This window comes from Triticum aestivum, chromosome 3A (genome assembly GCF_018294505.1).
Source record: "Triticum aestivum cultivar Chinese Spring chromosome 3A, IWGSC CS RefSeq v2.1, whole genome shotgun sequence".
Lineage (NCBI taxonomy): Eukaryota > Viridiplantae > Streptophyta > Magnoliopsida > Poales > Poaceae > Triticum > Triticum aestivum.
The window spans coordinates 230,889,989-230,903,214 of NC_057800.1; positions in this window are offsets into that span (position 1 = coordinate 230,889,989).

Sequence of the window (13,226 nt, forward strand, 5' to 3'; positions counted from 1 at the left end):
CATTAACCAAAAGATGTGGTGGGCCAAACAAATCTATCATAGCATTATAAGAATCAAAAGTATGGCTACCCAAGAAATTTCCTCCGGTAAAGGTATCAAGAATATATCAATTCCAAGGTGTGATGCCTACATAAAAATTGCGAAGAAGAACGGAAGTAGATTGCTTCCTAGTAGATCTATTTTACGCATTGCAAATTCTGTACCAAGCATCTTTTAGATTTTCTCCCTCCCTTTTTTAAAATTAAGAACTTCATTCTCGGGAGACAAGGGCATAGATAAAGGACTAGCCATAACGACAAGGCAAGCGAAAAAGAGGTGAATGGAAAAGAAGGCGAATAAAACGGCGAGGGTGAAGTGGGGAGAGGAAAACGAGAGGCAAATGGCAAATAATGTAATGCGAAGGATAAGAGTTGTGATGGGTACTTGGTATGTCTTGACTTGGCGTAGATCTCCCCGGCAACGGCGCCAGAAATGTCTAGCTGCTGGGAGAGCAAATCTTGACTTGACTTGCCGTAAGCCTCCCCGGCAACGGCGCCAGAAATCCTTCTTGCTACCTCTTGAGCACTGCATTGGTTTTCCCTTGAAGAGGAAAGGGTGGAGCAGTAAAGCAACGTAAGTATTTCCCTCAGTTTTTGAGAACCAAGGTATCAATCTAGTAGGAGACCACGCGCGAGTCACCTTGTACCTACACAAACAAATAAGATCCTCGCAACCAACATGATAAAGGGGTTATCAATCCCTTCACGGCCACTTGCAAGAGTGAGATATGATAGATATGATAATAATAAGATAAATATTTTTGGTATTTTTATGATATAGATTGAAATTAAATAAAGCAAAATAAAATAGATGGGAAACTTGTATGATGGAGAATAGACCCGGGGGCCATAGGTTTCACTAGTGGCTTCTCTCAAGATAGCATAAGTATTACGGTGGGTGAACAAATTACTGTCGAGCAGTTGATAGAAAAGTGAATAATTATGATAATATCTAGGCATGATCATGTATATAGGCATCACGTTCGAGACAAGTAGACCAAAATGATTTTGCATCTACTACTATTACTCCACACATCGACCGCTATCCAGCATGCATATAGAGTATTAAGTTCATAAGAACAGAGTAACACCTTAAGCAAGATGACATGATGTAGAGGGATAAACTCATGCAATATGATATAAAACCCATCTTTTTATCCTCGATGGCAACAATACAATATGTGTCGTTTCCCTTTCTGTCACTGGGATCGAGCACCGCAAGATTGAACCCAAAGCTAAGCACTTCTCCCATTGCAAGAAAGATCAATCTAGTAGGCCAAACCAAACTGAAAATTCGGAGAGACTTGCAAAGATAAACCAATCATACATAAAAGAATTCAGACAAGATTCAAATATTTTTCATAGATAGACTTGATCATAAACCCACAATTCATCGGATCTCGACGAACACACCACAAAAGAAGATTACATTGAATAGATCTCCAAGAGAATCGAGGAGAACTTTGTGTTGAGATCCAAAGAGAGAGAAGAAGCCATCTAGCTACTAGCTATGGACCCGAAGGTCTGAACTAAACTACTCACACATCACCAGCGAGGCCATGGAGTTGATGTAGAGGTCCTCCGTGATCAAGGCCCCAAGATGGGATCTCTTGGGTACAGAAGGTTGTGGCTTTGGAATTAGGTTTTCGTGGTGCTCCTGGATGTTTGGGGGTACGTGGATATATATAGGAGGAAGAAGTACATCGGTGGAGGAACACGGGTCCCACAAGGGTGGAGGGCGCGCCCCCCTGCATCGTGGCCGCCTCGTTGACTGCTTGACGTCCACTCCAAGTCTCTTGGGTCATGTTTGTTCCAAAAAAACGCTCCCGAAGGTTTCATTCCATTTGGACTCCGTTTGATATTCCTTTTCGGCAAAACTCTAAAATAGGCAAAAAACAACAATTTGGGTTGGGCCTCCGGTTAATAGGTTAGTCCCAAAATATAATAAAAATGTAAAACTAAGCCCAATAACATTCAAAATAGATAATATAATAGCATGGGGCAATAAAAAATTATAGATACGTTGGAGAGTATCATAATGCAATAAGAATGATGACATGATATAGACAAGATCCGTTTATCTATTGCGTAGATATAGATCCCAACTTTTTATCCTTAGTAGCAACGATACATACGTGTCGGTTCCCTTTCTGTCACTAGGATCAACCACCGTAAGATCGAACCCACTACCGGGCACCTCTTCCCATTGCAAGATAAATAGGTCAGGTTGGCCAAACAAAATCCAAATATCGGAGAAGAAATACGAGGCCATAAGACATCATGCTTATAAGAGATCAAAGAAACTCAAATAACTTTCATGGATATAAAAAGATATGGCTGATCATAAACTCAAAGTTTATCAGATCCCAACAAACACACAGCAAAAAGAGTTACATCATATGTATCTCCAAGAGACCATTGTATTGAGAATCAAGAGAGAGAGATGAAGCCATCTAGCTACTAACTACGGACCCGAAGGTCTACAAAGAATTACTGACGCATGATCGGAGAGGCACCAATGGAGGTGGTGAACCCCATCCGAGATGGTGTCTAGATTGGATCTGTTGGTTCTGGACTCTCCAGCGGCTGGATGAATATTTTGTCGACTATCCTAGGGTTTCTGGAATATTTGGGTATTATAGAGCAAAGAGGCGGTCCGGGGGCACCCGAGGTGGGCACAACCCACTAGGGTGCGCCTGGGCCTTCTGGCACGCCCTGGTGGGTTGTCCCCTCCTCAGGACTCCCCCCGGTTCAACCGGGGCCCAACTTATTCCTTCTGGTCCATAATAAATCTTCGTAAAGTTTCATGGCATTGGGACTCCGTTTGATATTGATTTTCTTTGATGTAAAAAATACGGAAAAAATAGGAACTGGCACTTGGCACTATGTCAATAGGTTAGTACTAAAAATGATATAAAATGACTATAAAATGATATAAAACATCCAAGATTGATAATATAACAACATGAAACAATCAAAAATTATAGATACGTTGGAGACGTATCAGCATCCCCAAGCTTAACTCCTACTCGTCCTCGAGTAGGCAAGTGATAAAAACAGAATTTTTGATGTGGAGTGCTGCTTATCATGTCATGTCATATTCTTTTGTTTATAGCATGGACAATTGGACTTTTATGTGATTCAAAGAAATACTCTAGTTTTGACATAATAATTTAGATACTCAAGCATATCAACAAGCAACCATGTCTTTCAAAATATCAATGTTAAAATAATTTATCCCTACAAAATCATATAGTCTTGTCATGCTCTATCTTCTTAACACAAAGTATTTATCATGCACAACCCCGATGACAAGCCGAGCAATTGGTTCGTACTTTTTAACGCGCTTTAGATTTTTCAACTCCTACGCAATACATGAGCGCAAGCCATGGATATAGAACTACGGGTGGAATAGAGTATGATGATAGGGGTAAATATAGAGAATACAAAACGGTAAGAAAGTCTCACATCGATGCGGCTAACCAACGGGCTATGGAGATGCCCATCAGTTGATATCAACGTGAGGAGTAGGGATTGCCATGCAACAAATGCACTAAGATCTATAAGTGTATGAAAGCTCAATATGAAAACTAAGTGGGTGTGCATCTAATCCTATAATGAAAAATTCCCACTAGTATATGAAAGTGACAACATAGGAGACTCTCCGTATGAAAAACATGGTGCTACTTTGAAGCACAAGTGTGGTAAAGGATACTAGCAATGCCCCTTCTCACTTTGTTTATTATTATTATTTATTTTCCTTTTTTTCTTTTTTTTCTTTCCTTTTTTCCTTTTTTCTTTTTTCTTTTTCTTTTCTTTTTTTTCTTCTCTCATTGTCCGGTGTCTCATCCCGACTCGTGGGGGAATCATAGTCTTCATCATCCTTTCCTCACTGGGGCACTGCTCTAAAAATGCATAATGATGATCATCACAGTTCTATTTACTTATAACTCAAAAGAAATAAAAATTACAACTCGATACCTATGACAAAATATGACTCTATATGAATGTCTTTGGCAATGATCTAGCGTAACATGTATGAAAAATGATGAATGGTGGCTGAGCCACAAACACTATGTCAGCTATATGATCATGCAAAGCAATATGACAATGCAATGTCAAGTCGTCAAACGGAAGCGGTGAAGTTGCATGGCAACATATCTTGGAATGACCATGGAAAAGCCATAATAGGTAGGTATGGTGGTTGTTTTGAGGAAGATACAATGAGGCTTATGTGTGATAGAGCGTATCATATCACGGGGTTTGGATGCACCTGCGAAGTTTGCACCATGTCTCAATGTGAGAAAGGGAAATGCACGGTACCGTAGAGGCTAGAAAATTGTGAAAAGGTAAGAGTGTGTATAATCCATGGACTCACAATAGTCATAAAGAACTCATATACTTATTGCAAAAGTTTATTAGCCCTCGAAGCAAAGTACTACTACGCATGCCCCTAGGGGGATAGATTGGTAGAAAAAGACCATCGCTCGTCCCCGTCCGCCACTCATAAGGAAGACAATCAAAAATAAATCATGCTCCAACATCATAGCATAACGAGAGACTATACGTGCATGCTTCGGGAATCACAAACCTTAACACCAATATTCCTACTAGAGCATAATTACTCATCAACATAACTCACATATCACATCTTCATATCTCAAAACTATTACTAAGAATGAAGTTATTTTGTCCAATGATCTTCATGACATTTTTATTTTCTTTATCCTTCTTGGATATCTATCACTTTGGGACTAATTCTCATCCGTTGCTTTTCATAAGCTCAAACAAATATAAGTGAAGATCATGAGCATAATATTTCTTTCTCTCAAAATAATTGAAGTGAAGCAAGAGAGAATTTCTTCAAAATTTTACTAACTCTCAAATAAATCTAAGTGAAGCAAGAGAGCATTTCTTCAAAAATACTAAGCACACCATGCTCAAAAAGATATAAGTGAAGCACTAGAGCAAGTCCTAGCTCATAAAAGATTTAAGTGAAGCATAGAGAGCAATTCTAACAAGTCATGACATAATTTTGGCTCTCTCAAATAGGTGTGTCCAGCAAGGATTGATGACTTAAAACACAAAATAAAACAAGCAAAGACTCATATCATACAAGAGTCTCCAAGAAAAACACATATCATGTGACGAATAAAAATATAGTCTCGAGTAAAATACCGATAGTTGTTGGAGGAAAGTGGGGATGCCACTCGGGGGCATCCCCAAGCTTAGTTGGTTGCTAATTTTTGTATAATAGCTTGGGATGCCAGGGCATCCCCAATCTTAGACTCTTCCTTCCTTCCTTCATCCATCGTAAGATAACCCAAAACTTGAAAACTTCAATCACACAAAACTCAACAAAACCTTCATAAGATCCGTTAGTATAAGAATAATAAACCACTACTATAAGTGCTATATAAAACCAGTTCATATTTTGTTATTGTATTATATCTACTACATTCCAACTTTTCTATGGCAAAAACTCATCAAAGAAAGCCATTGAGCCATCAAAATAAGCACACAACACAAAGAAAACATAATCTGTCAAAACAGACCAGTCTGTAGTAATCTGACTATTTCGAATACTTATGTAACTCAAAAAATTCTGAAAAATTAGGACTACCTGAAAAATTTGTATATTGATCTACTGCAAGTGGAATGGGTATTTTAGCGTTCTCTGGTAAAAATTGAAAATTAATTTCGTGAGCATAAAAGTTACTGTTTTTTCAGCAAGATCAAACAACTATCTCCCAAGAAGATCCTAAAGGATTTACTTGGCACAAACACTAGTTAATACATAAAAAAATCATAACAGTAGCATAATTGTGCTGACACACAGGAACAGGAAGCAAAAAGCGAAAATAAAATTTATTCATTGGGTTGCCTCCCAACAAGCGCTATAGTTTTACGCCCTTAGCTAGGCAGAAGATTTCAATGATGCTCACACAAAAGATAATAGTTGAAATGAAGAGAGCATCATGAAGAACATGACAAACACATTTAAGTCTAACATACTTCCTATGCATAGGAATTTTATAAGCAAACAAATCATCAAGACAAGAAACATCTAACATATGCAAAGAAGAGGAATAAAATGCTGACGATCTCAACATAACGAGAGGTAATTCAGTAACATGAAAATTTCTATAACCATATTTCCCCCTCTCATAATAATTACATGTAGGATCATAATCAAATTGAATAATATAACTATCACATAAAATATTCTCTTCATGAACCACATGCATGCAAAGTTGACACTCTTCCAAAATAGTGGGATTATCATCAAATAAAGTCATGACCACTCCAAGCCCACCTTTATCAAATATTTCACAAGATTCAACACTCTCCAAATATGTGGGATTATTTTTAGCTAAATTTGACACTCTTCCAAACCCACTTTCAATATTATTGCAAACATATTCATCATTTGGCTTAAATAAATTTTCAAGATCATAAGAAGAATCACCCCATGTCGGTGTACTAGAATAGGGGTATCCTAGTACCCCGAACTTGTGCACGGGCAGTTGCAGCACCCCGCGGCAAGGCTTGCCAGGCGAACGCCAAGATCCTCCGTGGTTCCCTTGGAGCCATTCAAGAACAAAGTATTTAAGCTCATGAGACAAGGCCCCGGCAAGAGGAGCTTGCCGGGAAGGCCAACCAAGACACTCCAAGGAACTTGCAACGACGCGCCACGTGCTCCGGCAAGGCAACAAGGCCCCGGCAAGAGGAGCTTGCTGGGAAGACCAACCACTCGAGGCCCGATGAGCGACAAGCTTCTGGACCCGACAAGATAACAGCAGCGGCAAGGCGCTTGCCGCGGCAGGTGGCCACTCTGTGCCCACGCTCCAGCGCATCCACCAATGTGTCGCTCTGGGGGCCTCTCCAGGCGCGCGTGGCGGGAGGCTGTGCAGCCAGCGGTGCGCAGTGGCATGCGAAGCTGACAAGATCGCCATCGTGGCGAACGGTGGCGCCCCTAACGGTCCTTTTCTGCACTGTTTGGGCGACTCAGATGGGCATTTAATGCCCTTGTCCCCTGCCGTCAGGGTTAGGTAGGGTGCACTATACAAGTAACTGTACCAACCACCTCACTTTTTACATTTGTACCCTTATCTGCGTTGCCACCTGTCGGTGACCCCTTTAGCGTATAAAAGGAGGCCCATGCGCAACGTAGGGGGGGTTCGACTGGTTCGGAACCCAGAAAAACACTACGCTCTCTCTCTAGAGCAAGAACACAAGATAATCAAACAAGCAGCAGTAGGAGTGTTATCTCTCCGGAGAGCTCCGAAGCTGGGTAAACTGCTCGTGTGCTTCGTCTCGATCTGCTCTTCGTGTGATCTCCGCCCCCCGCCGAACCGAAAGGGGCTCGGTCCGCCGGCCCCATAGATGTTCGTGGATCAGTTTCCCCGACAACCCAATCATGATCATTGCAAAAAGTAGTAGACATAGCAAAATTAGCATCCCCAAGCTTGGGTTTTGCATATTATTAGCACAATTGACTTTAATAGAATTTATAGTAAAATCATTTTGCATACTATCATGAATCACTTCATAAATTTCTTCATCACAATTTTCAGATTCATGAATCTCAAGCAAAACTTCATAAAGATAGTCTAGTGCACTCAACTCACTAGCAATTGGTTCAACATGATTGGATATTTTAAAAAGATTAGCAAGTGGATGGGGATCCATATCAATAGATTTTTAGCAAGCGAACATGCAAGCATGTAGAAGGCACATGACAACACAAGCAAACAAAAGATCTGACGAGAAAAAGGCAAATAAAAAAGAGGGAGAATAAAACGACAAATTTTTGTGAAGTGGGGGAGAGGAAAACGAGAGGCAAATGGCAAATAATGTAAATTGCAAGGAGATCAAATTTGTGATTAGGAACCTAGTTATGAAGAAGATCCTCCCCGGCAATGGTGCCAGAAATTCCTTTTGATTGCTCTCTGGCTATAGCACCAGAAAAGCTCATGTCTGCTAGGACTACGTCGGTATTTCCCCAAAGAGGAAGGGATGATGCAACACAATGACGGCAGGTATTTCCCTCAGTGAAGAAACCAAGGTTATCGAACCATTAGGTGGACCAAGCAACACAATGTGAACAACACCTGCACACAAATAACAACACCTCGCAACCCGACGTGTTAAAGGGGTTGTTAATCCGTTTCTGGTAACGATGCCAGAAAATTGTAGTAGATTGAAATAATAGATCGCAAATAAAATAAAGTGCAGCAAAGTATTTTTGTATTTTTAGTTTAATAGATCTGGAAAAAAATGCAAAGGAAAAGTAGATCGCAAGCAAATATATGAGGAAGAAGACCCGGGGGGCGTAGGTTTCACTAGTGGCTTCTCTCGAGAAAGATAGCAAACGGCGGGTAAACAAATTACTGTTGGGAAATTGATAGAACCTTAAATAATTATGATGATATCCAGGCAATGATCATTACATAGGCATCACATCCAAGATTAGTAGACCGACTCCTGCCTGCATCTACTACTATTACTCCACACATCGACCGCTATCCAGCATGCACCTAGTGTATTAAGTTCATGGGAAAACGGAGTAATGCAATAAGAACGATGACATGATATAGATAAGATCTGTTTATCTATTGCATAGATGTAGATCCCATCTTTGTATCCTTAGTAGCAATGATACATACGTGTCGGTTCCCTTTCTGTCACTAGGATCAAGCACCGTAAGATCGAACCCACTATTGGGCACCTCTTCCCATTGCAAGATAAATAGATCAAGTTGGCCAAACAAAACCCAAATATCGGAGAAGAAATACAAGGCTATAAGAGATCATGCATATAAGACATCAAAGAAACTCAAATAACTTTCATGGATATGAAAAGATATGACTGATCATAAACTCAAAGTTCATCAGATCCCAACAAACACACCGCAAAAAGAGTTACATCATATGGATCTCCAAGAGACCATTGTATTGAGAATCAAGAGAGAGAGATGAAGCCATCTAGCTACTAACTACGGAGCCGAAGGTCTACAAAGAACTACTCACGCATCATCGGAGAGGCACCAATGGAGGTGGTGAACCCCATCCGATATGGTGTCTAGATTGGATCTGGTGGTTTTGGACTCTGCGGCAGCTGGATGAATATTTCGTCGACTCCCCTAGGGTTTCTGGAATATTTGGGTATTTATAGAGCAAAGAGGTGGTCCGGGGGCACCCGAGCTGGGCACAACCCACCAGGGCATGCCTGGGTCTCCTGGCACGCCCTGGTGGGTTGTCCCCTCCTTGGGACTCCCCTAGGTGCAACCAGGGCGCAACTTGTTCCTTCTGGTCCATAAAAAATCTTCGTAAAGTTTCGTGGCATTTGGACTCCGTTTGATATTGATTTTTAGTTATGTAAAAAACACGGAAAAAACAGGAACTGGCACTTGGCACCATGTCAATAGGTTAGTACCAAAAAATGATATAAAATGACTATAAAATGATTATAAAACATCCAAGATTGATAATATAATAGCATGAAACAATCAAAAAATTATAGATACGTTAGAGACGTATCAGCATCCCCAAGCTTAACTCCTACTCATTGTCGAGTAGGTAAGTGATAAAAACAGAATTTTTCATGTGGAGTGCTTCCTATCATGTCATATCATATTCTTTTCTTTATAGCATGGACAATTGGACTTTTATGTGATTCAAAGCAATAGTCTAGTTTTGACATAATAATTTAGATACTCAAGCATATCAATAAGCAACCATGTCTTTAAAAATATCAATGCTAAAATAAGTTATCCCTACAAAATCGTATAGTCTTGTCATGCTCTGTTTTCTTAACATAAATTATTATCATGCACAACCCCGATGAAAAGCCGAGCAATTGGTTCGTAGTTTTTAACGCGCTTCAGCTTTTTCAACTCTTATGCAATACATGAGCGCAAGCCATGGATATAGCACTACCGGTGGAATAGAGCATGATGATAGGGGTAAATATAGAGAAGACAAAAAGGTAAGGAAGTCTCACATTGATGCGGCTAACCAACAGGCTATGGAGATGCCCATGAGTCGATATCAATGTGAGGAGTAGGGATTGCCATGCAATGAATGCACTAAGAGCTATAAGTGTATGAAATCTCAATATGAAAACTAAGTGGGTGTTCATCTAATCCTATAATGAAAAATTCCCACTAGTATATGAAAGTGACAACATAGGAGACTCTCCATATGAAACACATGGTGCTACTTTGAAGCACAAGTGTGGTAAAGGATACTAGCAATGCCCCTTCTCTCTTTGTTTATTATTTTTCTTTTTGTTTTTTGTTTTTTATTTTTTCCCTTTTCTTTCTTTCCTTTTTTTCTTTCTTCTTTTCTCGTTTTTTTCTTTTTTCTTTTTTATCTGTTCTCTTTTTCTTTTCTTTTTCTCTTGTCTCATTGTCCAGAGTCTCATGCCGACTTGTGGGGGAATCATAGTCTCCATCATCCTTTCCTCACTGGGGCAGTACTCTAAAAATGCATAATGTTGATCATCACACTTCTATTTACTTATAACTCAAAAGAAATAAAAATTACAACTCGATACCTATGACAAAATATGACTCTATATGAATGCCTCTGGCAATGATCTAGTGTAACATGTATGAAAAATGATGAACGGTGGCTGAGACACAAACACTATGTTAGCTATATGATCATGCAAAGAAATTTGATAATGAATGATCAAGTCATCAAACGGAAGTGGTGAAGTTGAATGGCAATATATCTCAGAATGGCCATGGAAAAGCCTTAATAGGTAGGTATGGTGGCTGTTTTGAGGAAGATATAATGAGGCTAGAAAGGGCAATGCACGGTACCGTAGAGGCTAGAAAATTGCAAAAATGTAAGAGTGTGTATAATCCATGGACTCACATTAGTCATAAAGAACTCATATACTTATTGCAAAAGTTTATTAGCCCTCGAAGCAAAGTACTACTACGCATGCCCCTAGGGGTATAGATTGGTAGGAAAAGACCATCGCTCGTCCCCGACCGCCACTCATAAGGAAGAAAATCAAAAATAAATCATGCTACAACATCATAGCATAACGAGAGACTATACATGCATGCTTCGGGAATCACAAACCTTAACACCAATATTCCTACTAGAGCATAATTACTCATCAACATAACTCACATATCACATCATCATATCTCAAAACTATTACTAAGAATCAAGTTTTTTTTTGTCCAATGATCTTCTTAACATTTTTAATTTCTTTATCCTTCTTGGATATCTATCACTTTGGTACTAATTTTCATGTGTTGCTTTTCATAAGCTCAAACAAATATAAGTGAAGATCATAATCATAATATTTATTTCTCTCAAAATAATTTAAGTGAAGCAAGAGAAAATTTCTTCAAAATTTTACTAACTCTCAAATAAATCTAAGTGAAGCAAGAGAGCATTTCTTAAAAAATACTAAGCACACCATGCTCAAAAAGATATAAGTGAAGCACTAGAGCAAGTCCAAGCTCATAAAAGATTTAAGTGGAGCATGGAGAGCAATTCTAACAAGTCATGACATAATTTTGGCTCTCTCAAATAGGTGTGTCCAGCAAGGATTGATGACTTAAAACACAAAATAAAACAAGCAAAGACTCATATCATACAAGACGCTCCAAGAAAAACACATATCAAAAGGTAAGAAAGTCTCATATCGATGCGGCTAACCAACGGGCTATGGAGATGCCCATTAGTCAATATCAACGTGAGGAGTAGGGATTTCCATGCAACAAATGCACTAAGAGCTATAAGTGTACGAAAGCTCAATATGAAAACTAAGTGGGTGTGCATCTAATCCTATAATGATAAAGCACTAGGGGTGCAAGATTGAACCCAAAGCTAAGCACTTCTCCCATTGCAAGAAAAACCAATCTAGTTGGCCAAACCAAATAAATAGTTCGAAGAGACTTGCAAAGATATCAAATCATGCATACAAGAATTCAGAGAAGATTGTAATAATATTCATAGATAAGCTGATCAAAAATCCACAATTCATCAGATCTCGGCAAACACACCGCAAAAGAGTATTACATCAAACAGATCTCCAAGACCATCGAGGAGAACTCTGTATTGAGAATCAAAGAGAGAGAGAAAGCCATACTGCCACTAGCTATGGACCCGTAGGTCTGTGGTAAACTACTCACGCTTCATCGGAGAGGCAATGGTGTTGATGTACAAGCCCTCCGTGATCGAATCCCCCTCCGGCAGGATGCCGGAAAAGGCCCCTAGATGGGATCACACGGGTACAGAAGGTTGCGGTGGTGGAAAAGTGGTTTCTTGGCTGTCCTGGAAGCTTTTGGGATATAAGAGTATATATAGGGGGAAGATCTAGGTCATGAGGTCACCGAGGAGCCCACATGGTTGGGGGCGCGCCTCACCCCCTTGGGCGCTCCCTCCACCCTTGTGGCCACCTCGTGGCTCTTCTGACTTTCACTCCAAGTCTCCCGGGTGTCTTCTGGTCCAAGAAAAATCACCGCGAAGGTTTTATTCTGTTTGGACTCCATTCGGTATTCCGCTTATGTGAAACTCTAAAACAATGAAAAAAACAAAAACTGGCACTGGGCTCTAGGTTAATAGGTTAGTCCCAAAAATCTTATAAAATAGCATATTAATGCATATAAAACATCCAAAATAGATAATATAATAGCATGGAGCAATCAAAAATTATAGATATGTTGGAAACGTATCAGTGATCAACAAATATAAATCCCAAGTGGCTCAGAGAATAGAGCTATGCTCCTCGGCAACGGCGCCAGAAAAAGGTCTTGATAACCCACAAGTATAGGGGATCAAAACAGTTTTCGAGGGTAGAGTATTCAACCCAAATTTATTGATTTGACAGAAGGGGAGCCAAAGAATATTCATGAGTATTAGCAGTTGCTACCTCCTGAGCATGGTTGGTTTTCCCTTGAATAGGAAAGGGTGATGCAGCAAAGTAGCATAAGTATTTCCCTTAGTTTTGAGAACCAAGGTATCAATCTAGTAGGAGACAACGCACAAGTCACCTAGCACCTGCACAAACAATCAAGAACATTGCAACCAACGCGATAAAGGGGTTGTCAATTGCTACCTCTTGAGTATGCGTTGGTTTTCCCTTGAAGAGGAAAGGGTGATGCAGCAAAGTAGCTTAAGTATTTCCCTCAGTTTTGAGAACCAAGGTGTCAATCCA